General features: G+C 40.8%; 1 protein-coding gene across 1 annotated transcript in view; it reads right to left on the bottom strand.

The window, feature by feature from the left end:
* sox5 (SRY-box transcription factor 5) overlaps positions 1-19,873 on the bottom strand; it is a 412,851-nt gene extending 392,978 nt beyond the window's left edge. The window contains exon 1 of the mRNA XM_036577717.1: positions 19,752-19,873. The gene's annotated coding sequence lies outside the window, so the exon portion shown is untranslated. The remainder of the gene's footprint in view (positions 1-19,751) is intronic.
* Positions 19,874-27,552: the final 7,679 nt, after the last annotated feature.

Raw genomic sequence — 27,552 nt, 5'->3', positions numbered from 1 at the left:
GAGGGGAACTACAAAGTGGATCCCGGGGCCTACAGAAGTGAGGTTTTGATCAGACTAATTAAAAGCCATTTTGTTTTAAACAAACAGACACAACTCTAATTGGCTCTTTTCCATAAGAAAGGGAAGATGTTGAAAGTGAAAGAACGTACAAGGAAGATCAGAGGGACGCTCTCAGGCAGAGGGGCTCACACACACGCACGCACACGCCTGATTAGACCTCATCGCCAGAGTGTGTACGCAAACGCTCGTCTACGCGAAGAACAATGGCAAGAGCGCGAGAACACACAGCGTGACCAGACAGAGCACATCAGAAACAAGAGTGCTGACTGCCTTCTAGATCAAACAGGCAGACGCATCGAGGGGACGAGTATCGGGGGGTTTCCCCCTCTCCGCTAAAGCACTGAACAAAGCTGTGTGTCTATAAAGGAGGAAAGTATCTGCAGCAGTGATTGAACAGGATTACAGTAACTTAGTTAAAACAGACTGAGCGCTTTATCAGCCGAGGGAGACGCTCACGTCTTTAGTAGTAACTCGGGGTAGGAGGCTTCGTACGCTCAAAGTAGGCCGAGAACCGCCCACTTTGACAGGAAGAGGATGTCTGACTAACGTGCAAAACAACCCATCACACTGTTGTTTTTGTATGCATTCAAAAAGAATCAGTCAATTATAACTAGAAATTAACTGAATTATGGAAATACAGTTAAATGCCTTTCTTTCAAAATAGGGCAATTTTGTTGATCCAACATAATTTACCAAAATTGGCTTGAAGTTTCACTTCTCACTCCGTACGGTCCGTATGTGCAAACATAGCTGCTAAAACAGCCCCTTTTGCATTCAACTGAGCCGTTATGTCATGAGAACCAACTCATTTACATAACCCCACCCTTTCAGCTTACAGCAGTTTTGCTCCACCCATTCATATTGAAGGTCTAAGGACAGTTTCAGATGTGCATTTTGAATGAAGCACTATACAGAGCAGCCAATCAGAACAGAACTTATATACATACACTGATCAGGCATAACATTATGACCATGTTTCTACGCTCATTGTCCATTTTATCAGCTCCACTTACTATATAGGTGCACTTTGTAGTTCTACAGTTACAGACTGTAGTCCATCTGTTTCTCTGATACTTTGTTAGCCCCCTTTTACCCTGTTCTTCAGTGGTCAGGACCCCCATGGACCCTCACAGAGCAGGTACTATTTGGGTGGTGGATCATTCTCAGCACTGCAGTAACACTGATATGGTGGTGGTGTGTTAGTGTGTGTTGCGCTGGTCTGAGTGGATCAGACACAGCAGTGCTGCTGGAGTTTTTAAACACTGTGTCCACTCACTGTCCACTCTATTAGACACTCCTACCTTGTCAGTCCACCTTGTAGATGTAAAGTCAGTATGTAAAACCATTCAAATGTCATAACTGGAATTTGAATATATATTGGGGAACATAGCTAATTAAATACAAGTAATGTAGGACATGATTTAAAGCCCATAGAACTCAGTTGACTGTTGATTTAACTCAGGTTGGTCCATATTATCGTGTCCAGTCAGTTTATAACCACACTAAGCAACACAGAAACGCACTCTTACAGCCAACAATAACAAGACAAGATTAGGCAATAAACCAAAATATAAAAGGTACGTGTGCACCTATGGGAAGATCTAGGATGAAAGACAACACAGCGATGGTAAATAACCGACAAGACATGCCCAATATGCAAATAGATGGAGCCATGAGCCAATAAAATCTTGCCTCTTGGACCAATCTCTCCAGCTTTTTACTCAATAATAAGCAATAAAATAACCCATCAATAAAATGCTTCTATTTTAGGTCACAGACACTCAAGTCTGACAATTTATGAAAGATTTCTGAGCTGATAATTGTTTTCAAAGTTTGTTAAAGCAAAAATAAATGAAAATAAAAAAAAAAATGGTCACATTTATAAAGATATCAAACTCTGTTAGCATTTACATCAACGAATGGCATATCTGAGTAGCGTACAGTTTCCTGACAATAACTGTGTTACTGTCCCATGTAAATACTTTATAACTGAACTTGTTATTGACCAAAACACCAAATCAGTTATACCATATTATCTTAGGGCTGGAATTGTTAAAATCTACTTGATTTTGTTTTCTTAACAAGTACATAAGAGCCAGTTCTATGATTTGGTCCAACGCCATACACAGACTGAGAATTTTCTGTCCAAATCTGACCCAACCTGAAGCACTGAGAATCTCACCCGAGCCTGACACAATTTGGTCCAAACTGACCATGTCATCAAGTTTTGAGTCCGAAACTGATCTGAGTGCAACAAAATTTTGTTTGAAGCTGACCTGAATCAGCTGACCGTCACCTAAAGTGAAGAATAAAACCTGAAAGGACAGCACTGGTTACAAAATAGTGACAATAAAAGCATCATTAGTTAATGGATAAATAAAATACAGAAACACTATAAAATAAAACGCAATAAGAAAATGATCTGTCCAAAATTCAGTTTAAATCCCAATATAATAAATTTATTAATCACGCAATGCTTCTGAACAACATCCCAAATGTTTTTAGCCAGGATATATTCAATTTTATATAAAATAAAAATGATTCAGTAAGATGTTAGCTCCACCTGCTTAATCCTAAACTCTGTTTCTGTACTTTGGAAAACGTCGTCTAAACCCCACATGAGAATTCAGGTCCCCTGGAGTTCGAACAAACATTTCAAGCTCTAATAGGGGCAGAACAAAACAGACCGTCATGAAACAAAGTTGTTTACAGTGACTCAGCGCCCACCGGGAACTGATACGTCAGTGACTCCACTGTGATGTTAAAGCGTAAATACTGCACAGCGAAATTAGATCCACTTTTAACGATAAGATGCCATTTTTTCAATAAAACTTCAGACAAGAATTAGCCGCATAAAATGCAGATGTAAATGGATCCAAGATGATCTGAGGCCCTGTTTACACTTTAACATCCAATCACCACGGTCCAGTCATAGTGATCAGATAATCATCCTATCAGAACACAGCATGTTTACACTTGTCCTTTTCAAATACAGCTTCTGTGTCCGCATATTGATCGGATCTCATTTCTCTGTGCAATATTTACATTTATTAATCATGAGCAGGGTAGGCGGAGCCTATGTTTAATGTTTTATAAAAACTTTTTGCAGCACATTCCAGACATTTTGTCATGCATCCCAGTCCTCCCATGAACTCAATTTTACGGCCTTCAGTTCCCAGAATGCATCTGTCAGTCATGACACAGCCAGCCAATCAGCATCCAGTTTCCAGAACACTGTCACCGGAGTTCTAATCCTATTCATCTGTGTCTGCTAGTATTTATGTCTGTTTATCACAAACTTTGCAAAGTACTGCGCTTGTGTCTTCCAGTGCATACTGAGCGTTTCTGTCTTTGTCTCTCTGTTATGACCTTATTTTTTCTTTCGTTACTGTTTTTTGGACTTTGGTTATGGTTACTAGAACTTTTGGCTGTTCTCAGGCTTACACCCTTGTTTGTTTACGCACTACTCTTTCTGACTAGTCCCACGTATTGTGTTTTGCTTATTCAGTTTTTTGACCTGGTCTGGCACTGACCCCACTCTTTTAGATCAACCCCTTTTTAATAAACCTTATGGTTTATTTTATATTATACAACAGTTAGCTCCGGCCACACAAGCTGATTGGTTGAGAAGCGTTCTAACCGTGCTGTTATTTCACCATAACATCACGGTTTTTTCACAAACACTGTATCACTCCTCTGAGACGCCGTTGCTAAGCAATGACTTTGACAGCTGTAGGAGACGCTCAAGCCATTTGAACGTCTTTACTTCTTACTTTGCCACAAAAATGGCCACTTTCAAGATCACATTTGACAGACAGCTGATTTGGTCAGACTCTGAAGATGAGACGACACTGAATTCCCAAACTGTCATCACCACTGAGCAGCTTTTCAGTCGGCAGCTGTGACAGAAGAACAGCTAAACAACCTGGAATCAGCCAGAAATGAACCCAATACCATTCGCCAAACTAAATGGGCTGTAAGATGCTTTACAGACTGGCTGGAACAAAACAACATTAATACTGATCTGGCAAAAAATTACAAAACTGAGCTGAACTTGATATTGTGGCAGTTTTATGGCTTAGTCTGATTTGGTCAGACTCTGAAGATCAGACTACACGTTTGGCGAATGGTATTGGGTTCATTTCTGGCTGATTCCAGGTTGTTCAGCTGTTCTTCTGTCACAGCTGCCGACTGAAAAGCTGCTCAGTGGTGATGACAGTTTGGGAATTTAGTGTAAGGAGCTGGAGAACGAACTGCCGGCTATGCAGCGAGTGGGCGGAGCTTGTTACTCTGACGTAGCGACAAGCTGCTCGTTAAGGAACTATAATTTGGTGAAGGAACTGCGAACATTAAAACATATTAAACGCCGCGTTCACGGCCCAGTTTATTAATTTATTACTGTATTTATTTAACTGTTGAATAAAAGCAATAGAACACTTGAGGAGTGTGTTATCGCCAATAACATCACGGCTGTGATGATCTATGGCGACCAAATCACAGCCGTGATGTTATTTCGTGATAACACACTCCCTCTGTGTTGTATTGCTTAATTCGCAAGTATGTGGTTCGTTCCCCCAGTGTTACACATTTTAAGATGCATAGAAAGAAAAACATGCTCAAAATCACAGCCAAGAGTGGGCACAGAACCGCGGACTGTCCTTCACAGGGGGCAGACTGCTTTTCAACTTCTGTGCTTGTAAGGTTACGTTTGGATTTGCATGACAATACCTAAAAATAACGGTTAACAGGAGAGGCAGAAACAATGCTTAAAGTTGTGGCTTGAGTGCAAATGATGTTATTTTGTGAACGTAGCCAAACTGACTGAATCATGGTTACACACATGCTCGACCACCTCAGGACCACAAATGATGTTACACTTGTTTTTAAATGCCTATACAGACAACATCCAGACACAGGACACATTTTAATGCCAAGTGTAAACAGGGCCTGAGACTCATTTTAGCTAGACCTTACACAAGTGCAAATACATCCATCACTCTGAGCCACAGCTGTCAACCAAAATGACTCCTACTGCATTATATCATAACACACGTGATCCATGATCACGATGACTAGAATGGTGGGCTCATCATGGAGGGCTTGCATGGCTGAAATGTGCATAACTCAGGCGCTCTGTTCACAGAAGTACCCAGAGGAAAGAAATTTTATCTTGAAATTGTCTCAGAGAATTAAAGCAGATCTCAATATTACACCGATCAGGCATAACATTAGGACCACCTCCTTGTTTCTCTGCTCATTGTCCATTTTATCAGCTCCACTTACTATATAGGTGCACTTTGTAGTTCTACAGTTACAGACTGTAGTCCATCTGTTTCTCTGATACTTTGTTAGCCCCCTTTTACCCTGTTCTTCAGTGGTCAGGACCCCCATGGACCCTCACAGAGCAGGTACTATTTGGGTGGTGGATCATTCTCAGCACTGCAGTAACACTAACGTGGTGGTGGTGTGTTAGTGTGTTGTGCTGGTACGAGTGGATCAGACACAGCAGTGCTGCTGGAGTTTTTCACTTCTAACAGAGAAGTCCCAGAGTTTGTTTTTGTTGCACATGTCATGCTAAACGGTCTGTGATTGGATGATTTGCATGTCAAATGGCCCTTCCTATCGGGGTTCTCAAGATCTACACTCTCAGAAATAAAGGTACTAAACTGTCACTGGGGCAGTTCCCCTCTTGTCACTGGGGTGGTTCCCTCAAGGGTCCATCTCAGTACCTTTATTCAGGGAACATAACTGAACCATAATCCACTGAAATGATATGTTCTAAGCTGTACTGACTCCACACACCCCGTCTCGTCTCCAGGCTTTTATTTTACTGTTCTGTTTAAAACATTCGGTTATGAAAAGGTACAAATACAAACTTTTCACCTGGAAAAACTTATTTAAGGTTCACAATCAGACCTTAAAACCACTGTTGAACCTTTGAGGGAACATTTACACTGTTTGTACCTTGATGAATGAAAAATGTCCCTGCACAGAACCTTTAGTTCCATGTACGAGTGGTGAATCGGAGCTCACCTACTGGCCCAGAACTGTGTGTTTGTACAGGTCCAAAAGCACACATATATAAAAGTGTTACCACACATTACATACTCAAGGACTTCCATGACAGAAAAAAGGAGAACAGCATCCAGCGACTTCAAGAAGAGCACAACTGTTTAAAACGCCAAATATGCACAGGCATCAAAGACAACAGCATATCCCCCCAGGACATCCGAAACTAAGTAGAGCTTTAAGAAACACCAAACGGGTATCATTGATTTATTGGGAGCCATAATCCATAGTGTTTTTCTTCCTCTTGGTCTCAAGTAGGGAGACTGAATTATAAAGACAGCGAGCAGCACTTTGAGAAAGTCACACGCGCGTACAAAGCACACATAGGCGCGGAGATTACATTACATTAGCCACAGCTAGTCATCTTCGAGTACGAACGCTCAGTTATCTATATGATAATAGGAGACGTCAGAATTGAACAATATGCCGCTGCCAGACAATGATGCAAGACGCTTTATGAAGGGAAAAAAGAGCCTAAAGCCCGGGGACTCAATGATGTGCAATGCAATCTGCTCAATAGATGGTTCACGTCTTTGTTTGTTCAGGTTGCAAGACAATGAACGTTTCATAACAAAGCCGAAGTCGGCCTCCTTCGTCGCCCGGCTGAGACGTTCGTTTATGTATTGTTGTGCGGTTTAGCCGTATTGATATGCACACAGCGGTACGTGGGAGACAATGCGCTGCTGAAGAAGGTAAACATTGTCTGCTCTTGACTGCAGATATAAATCTATGTTTACCTGCCACATGTGGATTGTTGTCACATCGCTGCCACATGTGGATTGCCGTGCGAAATCAACTTGGCGTGCCTTTCTGTGCTGCTCAGGAATTTAGAATTAACAATGCTATCGCGGCCTATAGGTTTCCGTGAGGGAGAACAAAATCCCATTTTCATGCCATAAACACCTAATTGAAGAGGATTATTGGTGCCCTATTTGGCAGCGAGACAATAAGAAAAGAGGGTTTCTTCGCTTTATCTTTAAGTGCCTTGTCATATAAGGCTCTGCAGCAACTCAATGACTGTCTTAAGCCCGCAAATTTCAAAACAGAGAAAGTGTAGGAGGCAAAAGTGAGTCGAATTTTAAGACTTCCGCTTACCTCAAAGCTACCGACGGCATTTTTCGGTGTGCGGTTTATGGATTTTACATCCGTTCGAGATCATACATCATGTCCGTTGCAGGGACAGGATCACATTAAACAATAATGTGCTGTGATTAAATGATTAAATGATTTAATAAGTGTGCGTGCATGAGTGCGGAGCGCTCTTTAAAAGCATGTCCTCCGTGCACCGTACCCGTCCGTCTGCAGCGAGCCCTTCCCTTCGGCCCAGATTCAGGTCAACAAGCACAACAATAACACATATCGACAGATCGTCCTTTCATCAGGCATTGTTTGGCCTGCGTCTTTCACACTGGGGAAACACAATCAGCGCGCCAGAAGAAAGCCAGGGGAGACAGAGAGGCAGACCACAAAGGGATTTCATTTTCTCTTGGCTCATAAGATGTATTATTAATCCAATTTTTTACATGGACCCTGAAATTTGGCGGAATAGAAAAGAGAGAGAAAGAGACAGAGACAGAGAGAGAGAGAGAGAGAGGGGGAAAAAAGGCATCGAGCAAATTAATGAGGTAAACGTAATGATCTGAGATGATCAAAGGCAATCGGTGTTGAGCAAGTGTAGGCCACCAATTAGTAAAATAAGCCCAGGAACGGGCTAAAATATGCGCCACGGCAACAGATGAAAAGACGAGGTCAGTGAGAATGCACTAATTTCTCTAAATGAAACGGCCGGGTTTACCGCGGTGACTGAGGTGGTGCACGGTGAGAGGGGGGGAGCAAAAATCAGGACTCAAAAATAGTCCCAAAAGACATAACTGAGATGGGGAACAATAGAAAACAGCAAAACACTGATTACCATTTTTTATTGCCGATTTCCTTACAGAAAAACCTTTTAGTTTAACCTGAAGCTGAAAGTAGCCAGAGTTGCAATATAAATAACACTATTTTCTCTTTAACCTTCTGTGGTCTGACGGCATTTTCTCAATTCGTTTATCTCTTCTTAAACTCTCCTTTAAAGGCTCTTTATAAAACATGATCCTCATATGTTTCATATCAAAATGCTCCGTTATCTTCATCACTACTTTCCAAAACCGCTGCAGCAGCTTCAGCAGCTGTAAACTCTCTGTACGCCGTTTCACATGAGTCTCCGATGTGGACTGAACGAAGAGTGAGGGGTTTCCAGCGTGATGGTCAGTCCTTAGTGATTTCCTGAGAGTCCACTGGTCAGTTTCACACAGAATGTAGACGGACACACGAATCCACCAGTCCCACACGGTGAGAGGCAGATGACGTGTATCTCAGCCCCTCTTCATAGGCTCATAACTCCAGATGTGAGTCTCGTATGATCTCGTGATAAGATGGAATGGAAAGGGCGACTCATGTTTGAACTCTATTTCTGTGTTGGATCATCACAAAGACACAGAAACAGATATAGAAACATGGAATCTGACGCATGGGCGAGTGATTGGGCCCCAGAGAGTTAAAAGTGGCATTTAAAATTCATAAATGAAAAATCAGTTGCCTTTTTAAATGACATGAATGAAACAATAAGCTTTATTGAAAGTAAAAAGGAGATGTTTGGCAGAATGATTAATGTATAATTATGCTACAACATTTTAGTACAGCTGTACCAGCAGCATTCAGATACAGAGCAAGTGCACTTACCGGCCTCACATTATTTACCTCATAAAACTGCAACACATCAGCCACAACTAAAATAATACATCGGCCAATTGCTGATTGCGTATTTGGAGTAATGATAGGCAGATTCCATCTTGGCCGATTTTGACTGTGCACTCCTAGTGAGCGACAATAAGGTCCGTTTTCTATGCCATTTTAGGTAAACAGGCCACTTTACACTCAGACCAATGTCAACAGGGCCATACCAAACAACGAATCAGCTTAGCAGGTCAATAACACAGCAATATATTTAGTTTATTGTCATGTATCTGAAAGGTACAGTCTGAATGATCAAACTGGCCTAACAGATATCACCACACTCTTAAAAAGGATGGTTCTTCAAAGGTTCTTTAGTAAAAGAAATGGTTCTATATAGCACCATGAAGCACGATTAAATGGCTTCTTGCACGGTGAAATCGTTCTTCAGATTGATGGAGAATGTATTGTAAATGGTTCTGTATAGAACCTGTTTGAAAAAGATTCCATTTAGCACCAAAAAGGGTTTCGCTATTGTTTCGATTTCAAGCTTATAACAATAGAAGAAATCTTTTTGTAGTTATATAGAACCACCTACAGCACATTCTCCATCATTCTGAAGAACTCATTCATGATGCAGGGTTCTTTGAGCGCTCATGGCTCTTTTTAGAACCATTTTCTTTACCAAAGAACCCTTGAAGAACCCTCCTTTTTAAGAGTGCATAATTGTGAGTGATTTACTTCCGCCGCCGTTCTCGCTGCAGGTTTGTTTTGAGGAGTTTTGCCGAAATTTTGAATTCACTTGTCAGAAAACGGTCATTCATGTTCCACATGATTTTGATTTAGAACATGGAGTCTAAATTCATCCAGCGGGCCAGATGAGAACCGTACTAGGGCAGACACCCCTGTTCTAGCACATAAGCCAATAGTTTTATTCCAAAAAAATTCAAAATTAGTAACCGCTGATGGAAAAATAGGTCAATTAGAAAAAAGAGACTTCTCTCTGTCTTGTTTGATGTGAAGATTATAGAAAAAGAACAAACACCACACGGCTTCATTCACGCGAACGCACTTGTCCCCATCTCTCAAATGACAAATGCTGAGCAACATTGTCCTGTGCAATAAAAAGCTCCTCTGTCTTATTCATCTTCAATTGATCAAAGTGTCGAGCCACCGCGCGCGCACACTTTCTCATTCAGGCCTGGACCTTTTAAGTGGTCCTGTGAGGGTGGGAGGCATTGTTGCGCAGGCCACCACACACCTTCAAAGCCCAGCCAGCTTTCATCATGCACCATACAGTTTGTGGGACGTTCTTAATGGCCAGAGCAGATGTACAGTTCGACAATGCATGGACATCACAGCTGAGGAACGAGCAAGGGTCCCTCTTCCTTTTGGATTAGAAAGAAAATCTGAGTCAGAGAACTTTACAAATGCACTGTAAACACAGCTGTCCTCCTCCACAGCTGCATCTTCAGCAAACCCAGAGAAGTTGGGACATTGACCTGGGTGGGAAAGCATAGCTGGACAAGGGCATTGTGACGGCCCACAGCAGCCTGAGAGCAAACTGGGACCGCCAGGAACGCCACCCAACACGCTGGACAGCAGCGGTCAGTTCGGCTCCAGCAAAACTCCATCCACCAATCAAGCAAGAGCACTAGATTGGAGCGTCCAATCGGAGAGCGGAACGGGCTAAATTAGGGCAGCGAACTTGTGCTAGAAAGACAGAAAGGCGCAGTTCAGGCACAGCTGTCCTGACACCCAGACCAAAGCCGCTGGAGCTGTGCGGCCCCAACACATGGCCGTGCTGCTGCTGCTGGGTACGCTGTTCAAAAAAAAAGAGAGGAAAAAAAAAACTCACTCACTTTGTTCTCATTCTCTGCTTTTTTCATGATAATGACGTCCTGCCCCAGTTTTGTGGTTATGTGGAGAAACATATCACTTGAATGTCAAAACGCAATCACAATGCATTTGGCAAGCAGATCGTCAGAGCAGAGTGATGGTTGGGGGGGGGTGGAGGGGGGTGGGGGGGAGAAGAATCTCTCAATTTGCCAACAATTGAATATTTTATGGTTTCCGTAAAGAAAGTTAGAGTGTCTTTCATCCATTCTAATCCTGACCTCAAAATGGGGGTATTTTGGTTTCCAATCTATTTCTGCCATTCTCTAAGCCAGCTTCTGCATGGTTAAGAAGAGACAATGTTGGGACAAGCCTCTTAAGCCCATTAGCCTTATAATTCATATGTCTTGGCAAATGCTATTCAATGCAGTCCAAAATCTGCTAGCGCTGTGTTCTCGCTGGCTTGCTGGGGAGAGAGAGGTGGGAGTAGCTGTAAGCTTCTGTCTTCCCAGCTTGCAGCGAAAGGAGAGAGAGAGAAAGAGAGAGAGAGAGAGAGAGAGAGAGAGATAGCGATGGAAAAGGAAAAGTATGCCCCAGCAAGCCACCACATGTTGAGGAATTTGTTTACCGTTTCCTGTCCTGTGATCAAGACCCAGTCAGAACGGATGGCAGGGACGAAGCGCTTTAATGTCCCACCCCTTTCTCTCTCTCTCTCTCTCTCTCTCTCTCTCCCTCTCTCTCTCTCTCTTTCTTACACGCATGCACACCAGCCTTTTATAATGGCGGCCAAGGGAACCGAATGTCCATTCCAAAACCCGAAGACTCCGACAGCCAGATAAATCTGTCCTTGTTGAAACACAAACTTTGCAGGACGTTGACACGGCTGTCACGAAAGTGAGGTGGTCCGGCAGTTGTACCCGGCAACGTGAACGTCAGAGTGCCTCGTTCACTCTGTGCCAAAGTTGACGTGAGGTCAGATTTGTTTATGCCAGTGTCACGGCTAAAGAGAAGTACCGCCTCAGTGGTGAGCAGCTAGAACGAAACGTGAAAAACAAAACCAGAATATAGATTTCAGGCCTCGTTCTGAAATAATTAGTGCCTTAATTAGCTGTAAAATAATTAGTCCACTAAAGGCAGTGTTTCAGCTCTGGATTGATACACTCTGGCACTCCTACACAAGTTTTTATATGCAATGTTATGATAGTGGAAAATCTGAAAAAAGATTTATTCAGGGGCTATTTTTCCTTCCAATGTCCTGCATGTACAAATATATTTCAGGCCAAAACAACTTCTCAGACTTCAGGCAGCAGATTCACAACTATTTTGTGCATCACCTTCCGTGAGGGACATCTGGTTCCTATCACCACCATTGTGAACGATTCTGAAGTTTCTCTACAGTGGAGCATTTCACACCAAACCACGCCGAATGTCTTTGTTTGCATCATTTCATTACACAGAATTTTTGGAAAATAAGAACAATTCCCCTTTAAAGGAGGAAAGCCACAACAAATACATATATATATATATATATATATATATATATATATATATATATATATATATATATATATATATATATATATACACTTTACAAAGGAGAGGTTGTATTTGAGACTATATATTATATGTTTTATATTATATATATGATAAGGCACCAAAAATAGGAAAGAATGCACAAACAGTTTACAGCTATTATCATTTATGTTTTGGTCCCATTCTTTATTGCTGTCCTCAGATCGTCTGTAGTGGTTAGAGCAGTTCTTCTCCACACATTTCGCAACACAGCCCCCTACAAGATCTCAACGGGGTTTCACTCATGCCTGAATTTTACTTGAATTGTCTTGTGGGAATATCCATCATTTTTATGGTTTTCCTCCTTTGAGTTAACAAACAGGATAAACACATCAAAAACAGGTGCTAATCATCCACATGTGAGCAATTCCTCTTGACTGCAGCACACATATTTTTTAAGGATGCATGATAATATTGGAATTACATCATATCAATATGGAAAGATATCCGCTTTAAAAATAGGCATTGGATAGATGTTTAGATATGACTGATATTTCAAACTGATAATTGATGACATATTTATTGCACTTCGTGTTTAAGTGACACATTATACTGCGATAAAATACCTGCATTTTATTAATTTTTCTGCATTTTAACTCTCTACAAACAAGCACTGCATTTCTCAGTGAGGTTAATTCGGGGGATTTAGTCCCAGTTTCTACATTTTATATAATTTTTTTAATAAACGAAATATTGGATATGGGCCACACAGTTCTCATATTGGTGCATCCCTGTATATTTTTCCTTTTTCCTTTTCTAAAAATAACACCTACTCTCAGTATATCGTCGCTGTCCACAGAAAGAATGCATCTCCATTTTTGTCCATTTTTATTTTTCTACATAATTTCAACACACCAGTTGTTCTTGACGTTGTGCAAGAATTTCATGATGAATGGGCCAATAGAAGTGCTCTAAAATTACCTGGAATAAAATGTTTTTACTTTGACTTACACTGAAATGTAAGAGTGTTTTTGCCCTCTTCTGTAAACTGTTTTGGAGATACTTGTTTTTCTTTGGACATCGACGATATTTGGATGTCATTACAATGTGTGGAGAAGAAGAGGCTGCCTTGGGTCCCACCGCCACCAGGGGGCCCCCTAACATCTTCTGGGTTATTACTGTACCATTATGTTGCCTAATATGTTTGAGTGAGGGGAATAGAGCAACTGGCTAATCATGCCCCAAAAAGAACAAAGAAAAAGTGTATGTTTTGCTGTTCTGTGGTGTTTATGTTGGGTAATTTGTTTTTGCTTGTATTTGGACAAGAAGTGGAGCATCTGGGGTCAAACTCAGACTGTGATTAATCCTTATGTATGTACACATGAACATGTGATAACAAACAGCCAATCATGTGAAACATGAGGAGGAGTCACCAAAGGAGATGATACCAGAGCCGGTTTATGAGGAGCCTGGCCTCTTCCTATTTCCTCCGTTATGTCAAAAACAGGACTGCAAAACAGCAGAGGGCGCCCGCGAGCGAGTCCTCAATAAATGAGGGTTAAAGGAGCTAAACGGCTAAAAACGAAAAGTTAAAATAGTTTCTAATCACTCGCCCAGAACTTTCCATCCATTTTAGAAAGTAGAAATTTATATTTCACTAAAAAAGCAAAGAAAACTCACCTCCATTTTTTTCTACAGCAAACGGGTTTTGGGCAGCAGGACGCTAACTTTACTGCTACTGAGTGCTGATTGGTTGGCGAGCGGAGCAGCTCATTGGCTGTTCACGCATATTGACGTCATGAACGTACATGAGGCGCTGTTTTAAACTCCTATAACTCGAGTTTAAAAGCTCTTAAAAATATAACAGCAGTGTTAAAATGTTATGCTGTTCAGGAAATGAATGAATTCTTTTACATTAAAAATGTTTCAGCATTTATAAACTATGATTTTGCTCAAGTGCTCCATCTTAACCCATTCATTTTGAACTCGCTCAGGAGCGCCCTCTAGCGTTTGAGAAACCCATAAGACATTACACAGCGGTAATTCTCCTCTCTACAAGTTCTCTGATCATACTAGCTAAATATGTAGGAAGTAAAGCATTTATTATGGTAGAAAAAGCAACATCTCCTCCAATGACAACAGCGCTAGATCCAGCTGAGATTAAAGTTAGCTGGGTAGGCAGGAAATGCATTCTGGGACAGAGTACTGGATCAAGAGTGCTGAAAAGATTTCTGTATTTTAAATAGAAACTTATTAGAATCCCAAACGAGCAACCAATCATCAGCAGTACTCAGCCACAATACATAATTAGCCAGTTATAAATGCATATAATTTATACAGATTGTGGTAGTCACTGTTATCAGTCAGCAAGATGCAGAGGCACCCCGACAATCCTGCTTAGGGTGCCGAAAAGGCTCGAGCCAGCCTAGGAAAATTCCCTACATTAGAAAAGTAGTTCATGTCAAATGTGGTCCAGCAATCATGGATGCATCAGCTCAGCTCCTTTTTGTCTAAAACAGGCCTGTCTGAAATGACCTCAAGCCAAATAAGTGAGTCAAACCTCCTCTATGAAAATACCTCTCATTCCCCAAAATCTTCACCTTCAGGTGGGTGAATTTGGTTCACCACTCGACGTGGTGGATCAAAAAATGTGCATCTCTCTGAATGAAGTGGGAGAGAGATAAAGACTAAACAAGAGCACAGCAAGAGAAACTGAGAGCGAGAGCGAGAGAGAGAGAGAGAGAGAGAGAGAGAGACAGACAGACAGAGAGAGAGAGAGAGTCTGTACACAGTTATTTCTCATTCCCTTCTTTGCTGCTCGCCATCGGAAACCAATCCCTGATTCTACGCAGAGATAAACGCCGTACCACCAACACTGCCTAAAATAACTGTTACTGCGAGATAGCCACAACCAAAGCATTTCTCAGGGGGCGCTTAAAAGCTCAGAAAGACCGACCCGGAGGCCAAAATACGATACATAAATGTGGTCACACGAAGCTCATTTGATATGGACAAGAGTCCATAGTCAGTAAACAAGCAGGGAGTTCATCTTCAGTCTTGTGAAATACTGAGAAAGATAGAAATGTGGAAACAGGCATTATGCAAATGGTGAGAGAACAAAGCAGTTTCAGACAGCGGAAAACCCCCAAACACACTCGAAACTCTGTAGGAAATAAACTTTTAGGGAGCTGATCTACAACAAGAGGTCTCATTTAATCCAAGGACAAAATATGTCTGCGCTGTTTGAGAGCATACAAATAATTTCAGTATTAATATACCGAATTCCTTCAATGAACCCCTTAAACTGAAGACTTATTACTCAGTTATTACACCCTTAAACTCCAAGGGACCAGACTGCCGTTCCTATACTGAATCATTCGCTGTTACCTTATGATATGGGCATGCATTAAGTTTGAGACTTATTAAGCCATATAAACTATGAATATTAAATGTATATTCCTGCTATCGTAACTGCAGGAACATTTCCTACCAAACTGTTTATGATGATGTTTCCGAAGAGGGAAGTGTAGTAATCTCATGGTATATATTATTGTTAAAATATGAATAAAATCAAACAACAAATTCCTGACTTGCCAAAAATTCAAAGAACAACACATAATTCTATTTGAATCATACAGTCATTTTAGACACATTAATAAAATTTGCCACGCTTTCGGCAAATGCAAATCAAGGTATTACTGTAGCATCTGACAGGACTGTCCATCCACATGTAAAAGCAACAGAATAACACAATACATTTACGTAAATAAACTTTTTGTTTAGGTTTGCTTCAACAATAATAATGCATCTTCAGTCAGAGAATCAGCTTTTAAACTTTACAGTCCACTGGTTCCTAAGTGTCTCCATTAAAAGCAGAAGACTATTCTTTTTAAAGAAAATGGTCACTACATCTGTAACAGACAGGCTGCAGGAATGGAGAGGTTAGTTAGAAGAGTTTGGGTCAGAGCTGCAGCAGCGTGATGTGATGATATATAAATGTTATTCGTGTCTGATCTCAGTTGAGCTCTGGTCTACCTGCAGTACAGTTAGTCTGTTGTAAAGGCTGTTAAGTCTGCTGTGAAGGCTGTATGTTTGGTGTAAAGGCTGTTGGTCTCTTGAGACGACTGAGTGTATCTGTCATAAAAGCTGTGTGTTGTAAAGCTGTTAGTCTACTGTAAAGATTCTAGTCTGTTTTAAAAACTGTCAGACTGGTGTAAAATCTATTAGCCTGTTGTAAAGGTTGTTAGTCAGTTGTAAGGGCTGTCAGACTGGTGTAAAATCTATTAGCCTGCTGTAAAGGTTGTTAGTTGTAATGGCTGTCAGACTGGTGTAAAATCTATTAGACTGTTGTAAAGGTTGTTAGTCAGCTGTGACGGCTGTCAGACTGGTGTAAAATATATTAGACTGTTGTAAAGGTTGTTAGTCAGTTGTAATGGCTGTCAGACTGGTGTAAAATCTATTAGCCTGTTGTAAAGGTTGTTAGTCAGTTGCAATGGCTGTCAGACTGGTGTAAAATCTATTAGCCTGCTGTAAAGGTTGTTAGTTGTAATGGCTGTCAGACTGGTGTAAAATCTATTAGACTGCTGTAAAGGTTGTTAGTCAGCTGTGACGGCTGTCAGACTGGTGTAAAATCTATTAGACTGTTGTAAAGCTGTTAGTCTACTAGTTTTAAAAACTGTTAGACTTATGTAAAATCTATTAGCCTGTTGTAAAGGTTGTTAGTCAGTTGTAATGGCTGTCAGACTGGTGTAAAATCTATTAGACTGCTGTAAAGGTTGTTAGTTGTAATGGCTGTCAGACTGGTGTAAAATCTATTAGCCTGTTGTAAAGGTTGTTAGTCAGTTGTAAGGGCTGTCTGACTGGTGTAAAATCTATTAGCCTGTTGTAAAGGTTGTTAGTCAGTTGTAAGGGCTGTCTGACTGGTGTAAAATCTATTAGCCTGTTGTAAAGGTTGTTAGTCAGTTGTAAGGGCTGTCAGACTGGTGTAAAATCTATTAGACTGCTGTAAAGGTTGTTAGTTGTAATGGCTGTCAGACTGGTGTAAAATCTATTAGACTGTTGTAAAGGTTGTTAGTCAGCTGTGACGGCTGTCAGACTGGTGTAAAATCTATTAGACTGTTGTAAAGCTGTTAGTCTACTAGTTTTAAAAACTGTTAGACTTATGTAAAATCTATTAGCCTGTTGTAAAGGTTGTTAGTCAGTTGTAATGGCTGTCAGACTGGTGTAAAATCTATTAGACTGCTGTAAAGGTTGTTAGTCAGTTGTAAGGGCTGTCTGACTGGTGTAAAATCTATTAGCCTGTTGTAAAGGTTGTTAGTCAGTTGTAAGGGCTGTCAGACTGGTGTAAAATCTATTAGACTGCTGTAAAGGTTGTTAGTCAGCTGTGACGGCTGTCAGACAGGTGTAAAATCTATTAGACTGTTGTAAAGCTGTTAGTCTACTAGTTTTAAAAACCGTTAGACTTATGTAAAATCTATTAGCCTGTTGTAAAGGTTGTTAGTCAGTTGTAATGGCTGTCAGACTGGTGTAAAATCTATTAGACTGCTGTAAAGGTTGTTAGTCAGCTGTGACGGCTGTCAGACTGGTGTAAAATCTATTAGACTGTTGTAAAGCTGTTAGTCTACTAGTTTTAAAAACTGTTAGACTTATGTAAAATCTATTAGCCTGTTGTAAAGGTTGTTAGTCAGTTGTAATGGCTGTCAGACTGGTGTAAAATCTATTAGACTGCTGTAAAGGTTGTTAGTTGTAATGGCTGTCAGACTGGTGTAAAATCTATTAGCCTGTTGTAAAGGTTGTTAGTCAGTTGTAAGGGCTGTCTGACTGGTGTAAAATCTATTAGCCTGTTGTAAAGGTTGTTAGTCAGTTGTAAGGGCTGTCTGACTGGTGTAAAATCTATTAGCCTGTTGTAAAGGTTGTTAGTCAGTTGTAAGGGCTGTCAGACTGGTGTAAAATCTATTAGACTGCTGTAAAGGTTGTTAGTTGTAATGGCTGTCAGACTGGTGTAAAATCTATTAGACTGTTGTAAAGGTTGTTAGTCAGCTGTGACGGCTGTCAGACTGGTGTAAAATCTATTAGACTGTTGTAAAGCTGTTAGTCTACTAGTTTTAAAAACTGTTAGACTTATGTAAAATCTATTAGCCTGTTGTAAAGGTTGTTAGTCAGTTGTAATGGCTGTCAGACTGGTGTAAAATCTATTAGACTGCTGTAAAGGTTGTTAGTCAGTTGTAAGGGCTGTCTGACTGGTGTAAAATCTATTAGCCTGTTGTAAAGGTTGTTAGTCAGTTGTAAGGGCTGTCAGACTGGTGTAAAATCTATTAGACTGCTGTAAAGGTTGTTAGTCAGCTGTGACGGCTGTCAGACTGGTGTAAAATCTATTAGACTGTTGTAAAGCTGTTAGTCTACTAGTTTTAAAAACCGTTAGACTTATGTAAAATCTATTAGCCTGTTGTAAAGGTTGTTAGTCAGTTGTAATGGCTGTCAGACTGGTGTAAAATCTATTAGACTGCTGTAAAGGTTGTTAGTTGTAATGGCTGTCAGACTGGTGTAAAATCTATTAGCCTGTTGTAAAGGTTGTTAGTCAGTTGTAATGGCTGTCAGACTGGTGTAAAATCTATTAGACTGCTGTAAAGGTTGTTAGTTGTAATGGCTGTCAGACTGGTGTAAAATCTATTAGACTGCTGTAAAGGTTGTTAGTCAGTTGTAATGGCTGTCAGACTGGTGTAAAATCTATTAGCCTGTTGTAAAGGTTGTTAGTCAGTTGTAATGGCTGTCAGACTGGTGTAAAATCTATTAGCCTGCTGTAAAGGTTGTTAGTCAGTTGTAAGGGCTGTCTGACTGGTGTAAAATCTATTAGCCTGTTGTAAAGGTTGTTAGTCAGTTGTAATGGCTGTCAGACTGGTGTAAAATCTATTAGACTGCTGAAAGGAATGTTACTATGTTGTAAAGTCTGTCAATCTGTCGCAAAGGTTGCTAGTCTGTTCTAAAGGCTGTTGGAGTGTTGTAAATTATGGCAGTATGATGTAAAATCTGTCAGACTGTTGTAAATGATGGCGGACTCTTGTAAAGGCTGTTAAGTTGTTGTAAAATCTATTAGACTGTTGTAAAGACTGTGAGTCGGCTGTAAAGGCTGTTAATCTATTGTAAAGGCTGTTAATCTGATGTAAAGACTGTTAGACTGTTGTAAATGATAGTCTGATGTAAAGGCTGTTAGTCTGATGAAAAGGCTGTTAGTCTGATGTAAAGGCTGTTAGAAGGCTGTTAGGTAGAAGCGCTGCTGTACTTCAGGGCAGGAATGGTAGCAGTTGCACTTGATTGGAGGGTAACGGGCTCTAATCCCAGCTGGGTTATTAGACCGAGAGAGAGAGAGAGAGAGAGAGAGAGAGAGAGAGAGAGAGAGAGAAGGAAAAGGAGCCTTGTCCGATCTCTCCTTCTCGCGCGCCGCAGCCTATGTTGCTGCTGCTCCGCGCACAACAGGCGGTCGCCCCTCGGTCCCTCAAGCGCACACACACACACACACACGCGCGCGCGCGCGCTCAGAGCAAGACTCGGCTCGAGAGACTTACCGATCGCCGCTCAGGGCTTGATCCGCGCGGGCTCGCGCACGCTGCAAAGGCGGGACGGCGCTCTCGAGGACAAGGTGTGATCCGCGGGCCGGTCAGCGAGCAACAGCGGCGCGAGAGCAAATTACAAACGTCGAGGGACTTGACGCTGGGGAGGGGGGAGGGGGGTGGAGGGAGAGGAGGAGGAGGAGGAGAAGTCTGTGTGTCTCGTGTTCTCCCTGCAGGCTGAGAGCCAGAGCGCCGTTACCGGAGCCGAGAGGAGCGGCAGTCCGCACAGCCGCGCTCACCGGGCTCGCCGTGCTCGTCCAGCGCGCGCGCGCGTCAGCGCACAGGCGAGAGGTGCTGCACGCGGAGCTGGCAGCCTTTGTTATTGTTTATTTTTTTAGTTTTATTTTATTTTTTTTTTTCCTTTTTTTCCTTTTTTTTTCTTTTTTCTATTCGCGCGCGCAGAAACGGTCCCGGTCAAAACTCTGAAGTCCAGCTACTTCTCTAAACTTGGCCCACGCGCGAGGATTTCCTCTCCGCTCTCTGCGGGAGGAGGAGGGGAAAGGGGTGGGGGGTGGGGCGGGGGGGGTTGTTTATATGGCACATATCGGCCGTGTATTTATTCATATCATTCACATTATTTATCATTATTATTTATTGATTGATTTATTTTTTTATCGAATTTTTTAATCAACGTTTAATCATGTGATCCTGTTTTTACACATACACACACACACACACACACATATATATATATATATATATATATATATATATATATATATATATATATGTAAAAACAGGGTTACATGAGCTCATGAGCTGTACAGGTGTGTTGCGCGCGAGCTGCTGCGTCCTGCTGCCTACTGTACGCAATTAGCTCGCGCTCTGCTCCCCGTTTGTTTTTCATTCACCTGTCATTCATCCGCGCACAAGCACAGTTCACCAGTTCACACACTCACCAGGCGCGTGCACTTTATTTCTTTATATATATATATATATATATATATATATAGATATATATATATATATGTTGCTTTAGCTTGATTAGACATTATTACGAATGCAGGGTGTGTAAATCTGAACACTCGGTAGTTTATTATTTAGCCTAGCAGCCTCTTGTTAAGACGTTTATTTAGATATTTATATCCATCTCTCCTTTATGTCAGCGCTCGCGCCATAATTCTGAGCTAAAGCTGAGTATTTATTCACTGAATTATGTTCGCTCTAATCTCCGCCATCTACAGCCAACCAGCCGCGCATCACTCAACAAGGCCGCTTATACAGAACTGAGACATGATGTTTCACGGAGCGTTTAGGCTGATTTATTAAACGGCAAAAAAACTTAGTTCCGGTCTGAAACCTTGCATTAATGGGCTCGTTGGGTCTTGATAAGCTCCAGTTTGTTGTCTGTATATATATATACACACACACCAGTTTGTCCTCTCAGGTCTGATCGAGCAGACAACAGAGTGGCCGTGAAATCGATCCATGATTGAAGTGACTGATTTATATACACACTCTTAAAAAAGATGGTTCTTTAAAGCTTCTATAGAACCACGAACACTCGAAGAACCCTTTGCGTGATGAAAGGGTTCTTTATATCGAAAGAGTGTTCTGGAGAATGTGTTGTATATGGTTCTATATACAGCGCCAAAAACGGTTCTTCTATTGTTACTAAGCTTGATACAAAATAAGAATTAATAATCAGTTCATGGTGCTATCTAGAACCCTTCTCAAAGAGGTTCCACATAAAAGAATCTACAACACGTTCTCCATCAACGTGAGGAACCGTTTGCGACGTAATGAACCCTTTAATCACACAAAAGGTTCCTTGAGTGCTCATGGTTCTATATAGAACCGTTTTCTTTTAAGTGTAAACAGTTCACACGTGCGTCACAGGGCAATACAGGGCACATATGTCATAGTCTTTAAATGACATCACCACTATTTGATTCAATTTCCCACAAAAGAATCGCTTTTTTTAATGTAATAGATGTTTTAATGTAATAGAACAGTAATAAGCATCAGCTGAAATTGGAATAAACAATATGCCTTTTACAGTGACACCCACAAGCACCCCCCAGAATAGGCTACCTGGATAAAGCACCCTATATATCTGTATGAGTGAGCACAATTAAAGCAGCACCCATTTCCTTTCGTTGAACACGAGGCAAAATGTATTCCCTACCAGCCAATAAACGTCTCCTTCAATTAACAAGCAAAGCAATCTAATAGAAATCGACCCAATTCACGACAGACGTCTAATAAATGTGGACAAACATCTCCTGCACATTTTGGTCGTTTAAAAAAAAAACACAGAGACTCTAAAATAACGAGGTTTGGGAAACAGGTCTGCCAGGTTAGGCTGTATTTTGATCAATCTGTTTCAAAAATATAAACACAAAATTATTATGGAAAAGTAAATATTAAAGGTGTTGGGTTTTTCCTCTTATTAGACTGTTTATGGGGATGTGAGTCTCACTGAATGGCAGTGAAGGTCTAGGACGCAAACCTCGCCGTCTAAAATAAACACCCCAACATATTCATCATTTTTCATACCGCATCTCATCCGCACAACATTAATCTGCCGTGTTTCAATCAACACACGCTCCAGAGGAGCTATACGAGGAGCTGAGCGGGCATTACTGACCTCTAGCGGCGGAGACGTGCCACTGCAGACCGGCGGTGAATTCCAGCACTGTTGGTGCAGAGCTCAGACTCAAGACACTGCACACACTTGTTTTTTTTCTCCTCCTTTTTTGTGCAGTTATGTGTTGCCCAGCCTCGGAAAACGTGGATCTAGTCCAAGCTAAAGAGTGAAGGAAGTAGCTGGAACAAAAAATAATGCGCATATGAGGGAAGTAGGAGGCTCGGAGTGACGCTGAGCCGAAATCATTCAGTCTGAGCGTTCAAAACAGCCTCTTTTCTTCTCTTCTCTTCTTTAAAAAGTGTCTTATTTTAGCAGGAGATTTTCACATTTTTTAAACCATCCTTTCAGTGCAGGCTGGTCCTCAAATAATGAATCCCAGATCACTGAGAGCCAAAACAAGCAGACACAGTTTCTTTTCACAGGCCATCGAAGTTACTAACATATTTCCCCCAGACAGGGTCTCAGTGTCAATTACTAGCACTGTGTAATATTATTATCAATAACATTATTGCACTAATAATAATGTATAATATTAACACTGTCCACTATGAATACTGTGCACTATTATTAACACTGTGCACTGTGAACAATGTGAAATATTATTAACACTGTGCACTATTATTCACACTGCACACTATTATTAACAATATGAAATATTATTCACACTGCACACTATTATTAACAATGTGCAATATTATCACTGTGCACTATTAACAATGTGCAATATTGTTAACACTGCATTATTAACACTGCACTATTCACAATGTGCACTATTATTAACACTGCACTATTAGCAATGTGCACTATTATTCACACTGTGCACTATTAACAATGTGCAATATTGTTAACACTGTGCACTATTAACAATGTGTAATATTATAAACACTGTGCATGATCAGCATTGTAAAATATTATTAACACTGCACTATTAACAATGTGCAATATTGTTAACACTGTGCACTATTAACACTGCACTATTAACAATGTGCAATATTGTTAACACTGTGCACTATTAACAATGTGTAATATAATAAACACTGCACGATCAGCATTGTAAAATATTAACAATGTGCACTATTAACACTACTATATACAATATTTTATATTAACACTGCACAATTAACAATGTGCACTATTAACACTGTGCACTGTTAACAATGTGTACTATTAACAATGTTTTATATTAACACTGTGCACTATCAACATTGTGCAATATTATTAACACTGTGCACTATTAGCAATGTGCAACATGTACATAACAACAGTTGTATTTTTTGTATTTATGTGAATGTATGTGCTGTGAGATGTGCTGAAAACCAGAGTCAGATTCCCTTCATGTTAACTACATACTTGGCCAATAAATGGACTGACTGATTGACTGATTGAACGATGGACATGTATGTATTTTTATTAATATATATTCTGGAAATGTATAATTATAATTCACATAATTCACATAGCGCAGGGTGTCCTGGTCTAATCTGTGCATGACTGCAGTCTAAAACAGTATTAAATAAATACACATCCTCACGTTAAGAAGCTAATTTGTGTCCAATCATATTAATCACAATTACTGATGACTGTACTAATAAAAACATAACTAATAAATACTGTAACCACTTACTGTTCAATTTGTGTAATTCTGAAATTTACTTTGTAATTGTAGTTGTTGTTTAGCAGGTCCTACACCTCCCTGCCCCTGCAGGAGAGGTATTTTGTAATGTCCACGCTCACACAGAGGCTCTGTTCTCTATCTGCGGTGAAGAAAAGTGCGATTAACGCTGGTGCGGATTTGGTAAAGAGGATGCAAAGCAGTCAGTCGCTCATCAGTCCTGTGAAATGTTTAATATATGTGAGTATTTGGTCCCCAGCTTACATCTGTCTGCTTAAAGGTTTATTACTTAAGAATCATTTGGAAAGGGAAAGGGGTGGGGTGGTGGTGGTGGTGGGTGGGGGGGGGGTGATGTGAAAAATGCATCTCTCGATAGAGTGAGTGACTAATAACTAAAGCTGACAGCAAACGCAAACATGCTCTTGCATGAGCTCGTGTTCACATACGCGCACTGGCGCGCAGAACAGAGCGCCAAGACGGTTCCGTGCTTAACAACAGAGGAGTCAAAATGTGACGCTTTCTTGCTGGCGGTGGGATAAAACTCAATCACCCTAAACCGTCCTGTCCCCCCAGAGCTCACGCACATACACAAACTCAAACTGATCTCACCCAAAGAGCATTAAAAAAGTGGAAAATAATAATAATAATAATCATTTTCTCTTCAGTCCTGCTAGAATATTATCCCAGGGATGGGCAGTTTGGGCAGCAGCTCAGAATGAAAGAGGGCATCTATGCAATGTAGAAGTTAATACATGAGCTGAAAAGTATGCCAGCCGAAACATATAAGGTTTAGTTGTTGGCGAATGCTGGGATTGCTTTAACCCCTTAAATGGCCATGGGGGGCGCCGGCGAGCCCAACGTTTTATTACACACTTCTTTAACTTAAGATTAGCTCAGACAGTTGACATTGAAGTCCTTGTAGTTACTGAAAAATAAGCCTTAGTATTTAATAAGCCTGGCATTTCAAGGGGTTAAAGGACGCAAATCATCATCATCATCATCATCATCACAAATTAATTTCTTTCGTTTAAACTAAAATAGTCTGATTCAGTGTGTATCATTCACTCCTCAGTTCATACGCTGCTAAATAAGCCTGCAAAATGTCACAAAAACCAATCCATATATATTCAGTTTAGCCCCGCCCACTCACAGCGAAGTTATAAGGAGTGTTTCAGCTCCAACTGCTTTTTCAGGCACAACTCAGGGCAGCTAATTAGGACAGAGCTCTACTCTAGATATGGTATTTTCTGCTAATTTTAGTGCACAATTTCTATTACTTTGCCGAATTTAACAAACTAGAAAAAAAAATATATGTAAAATAGAAAATACAACGTTTGCATGGGCCAATATGTTAGATTCAATAAAATGTGTGTTATCTGCAGATAATTTGTCAGTTTATTATCACTACAAGTCAACAAAACATGCAATCTGACCAGTGTCCACACCTTTGCACACAACTGCATCCTCTGAATCATCATCATGATGATCGACAATCCACAACGCATCCACACCTCAAACAGACTCACTCTGATGTTACTGTAACTTCTGCCTAGCAATTCTACACCTACACATATAGACTGACATCTTGTACGTCTTCAATCCATATCTTTTAAAATCTGTAATATATATATATATATATATACCTCACAAATTGCATATATTGAAACTGTACAGATCATAGCTTTTATTTCATAACTGACATAACTGTACAAAAGCTGTTTCTTTTCTTATATAATTTTTGTATATTTAATTACTACAAACCCCACCGCGACCCAGAAGGATAAGCGGTTTAAACGGTGTGTGTGTGTGTGTGTGTGTGTAAAGGGGCTACGCACCTAAGATTTTCACTCATTTTTGCACCTATGTAAATATGATGTGACAATAAATGTGATTTGATTTTATTTTATATCAATCTTAAAGGCACAGTAACAAAAACAGCCTATTTAATTCTAAGCAATAAAAAAGCAGTTGGAAAATGGTTATGTACATATGAATTATGGCTTTTTTGTTACATAAAGCCACACAGATGTTACAAATGGATTTCAGGGGAAAAATAAAATTGTAAAAAAAAACGTATGGGTCCTTTAAAGTGCAAGCCCCTTTCTAGAGCTGGACACATGTATAGCATTTTGGAATCAGAATTCACAGAAACTGCTTCTATACTGTAAAGGCAGCTCATCTGCTGTGCGCTGCTAGATGGATGGCTGGTTCTTCTCAGCCACATCTTCCTTCCTTTGAAGGGCATTGCGCTTCCGTTGCTATGTAACATAACTATGTGATCAACAGCCAGGACACAAGGACACATCTATAAAATAAACACTTTAGATTATTCAATGGCTACAAAAGTCTAGCTGTGGGCTATTTTACTGAGGCGGATGAAGAAAGTACAGTTGTCCTGTATCATTTAACCAACTCATGTATTTTCAGTCTGTTTAGCTGTTTATTTCACTGAATGTAATAAGAAGGCTGGTGCATCCTTACATCCTTACCTTAAACTTTAACCTACCAATTATTCAATGCCTAATTGATTACTTTGTATGGCTTGGATAATTAAGTGGATCATTTTTTTTTTTTAAAAGCAACAAATGAGGCAGGAATGCACACCATTACAAAGCAACTCTCTAGGTCACTTTAAATGTGCTTTGCACTGTCGCTGTACTGTACGGAGCACCCGTGACGCCATGAGAGGTGCAAATGAGACAGACGACTGTGAGAGCAGGGTTTAATCCCCATAAAGCATCCTGTTTGCTGGATATCCTGTGCGGTTGGTAAAATCCACAAGCATAACAGCCTACAATGAGTCCTCTACTCAAACCATACTAACATGATGTGTCTCACGGTCCAGCAGTTGTTATCACAGGCCTTTTGGGGGCACGGGGATTTGCGCCTCTCTGCAACCCAGGTTGTAAAAGGTTGAAGTTCAGCAGATAAAAATCAGTCTGTGGCGCGACTATGAAATCCAACACCCACAGTGATCCACGGCAAGAGGGCAGGCGATAAACTGCACAGCACGCAAGAGAAGAATTTTATAAATTCTTCATCACTTAATCTGTAAAAATCTGTTGTGTCATTTAATTTGTTGTTGAAGCTCCACTGAGCATAACTGTTGTTAAAATGTACCATGGTGGTGCAACCTTGGCTGCAAAACATCGGATCATTTCGATCTGATTCGACGCAGAAAAAAAATAACAACAACATAACGCCTTGTTTATGACCTGGCCTTTCTCTGGCCTTTTTTTTTTTCTGTGTCGTTTTTGTTTTTCGCTCAGAGGCGCCACAGCCTCGTCAATCTTTCATCATTCAAGCTGGTTAAAGGTGGACGATTTATGGGCACTACTGCTCAGCGGCCGGAGCTGAGGTCACTCCGTATCAGCCGACGACAATGGCCATTGTTCCTGAAACCAACAGGAAGTGGCTGCGTGGGACTTCCTGCAGCTGATACGTACGGCCGAAGGGGGGCTGGATAGGGCAGGAGGACATTGTTCCAGGTAGGAGCTCAGCACTGAGTCCGTCTCTTGGGATCTCATGTTTTCCAGAAAAGGGCTCCAGTCCCA

Source organism: Colossoma macropomum, unplaced genomic scaffold, assembly GCF_904425465.1.
Source record: "Colossoma macropomum unplaced genomic scaffold, Colossoma_macropomum, whole genome shotgun sequence".
NCBI classification, from domain to species: domain Eukaryota; kingdom Metazoa; phylum Chordata; class Actinopteri; order Characiformes; family Serrasalmidae; genus Colossoma; species Colossoma macropomum.
Note: the sequence above shows the minus strand (reverse complement) of the source record. Positions and strands in the feature narration are given on the sequence as shown.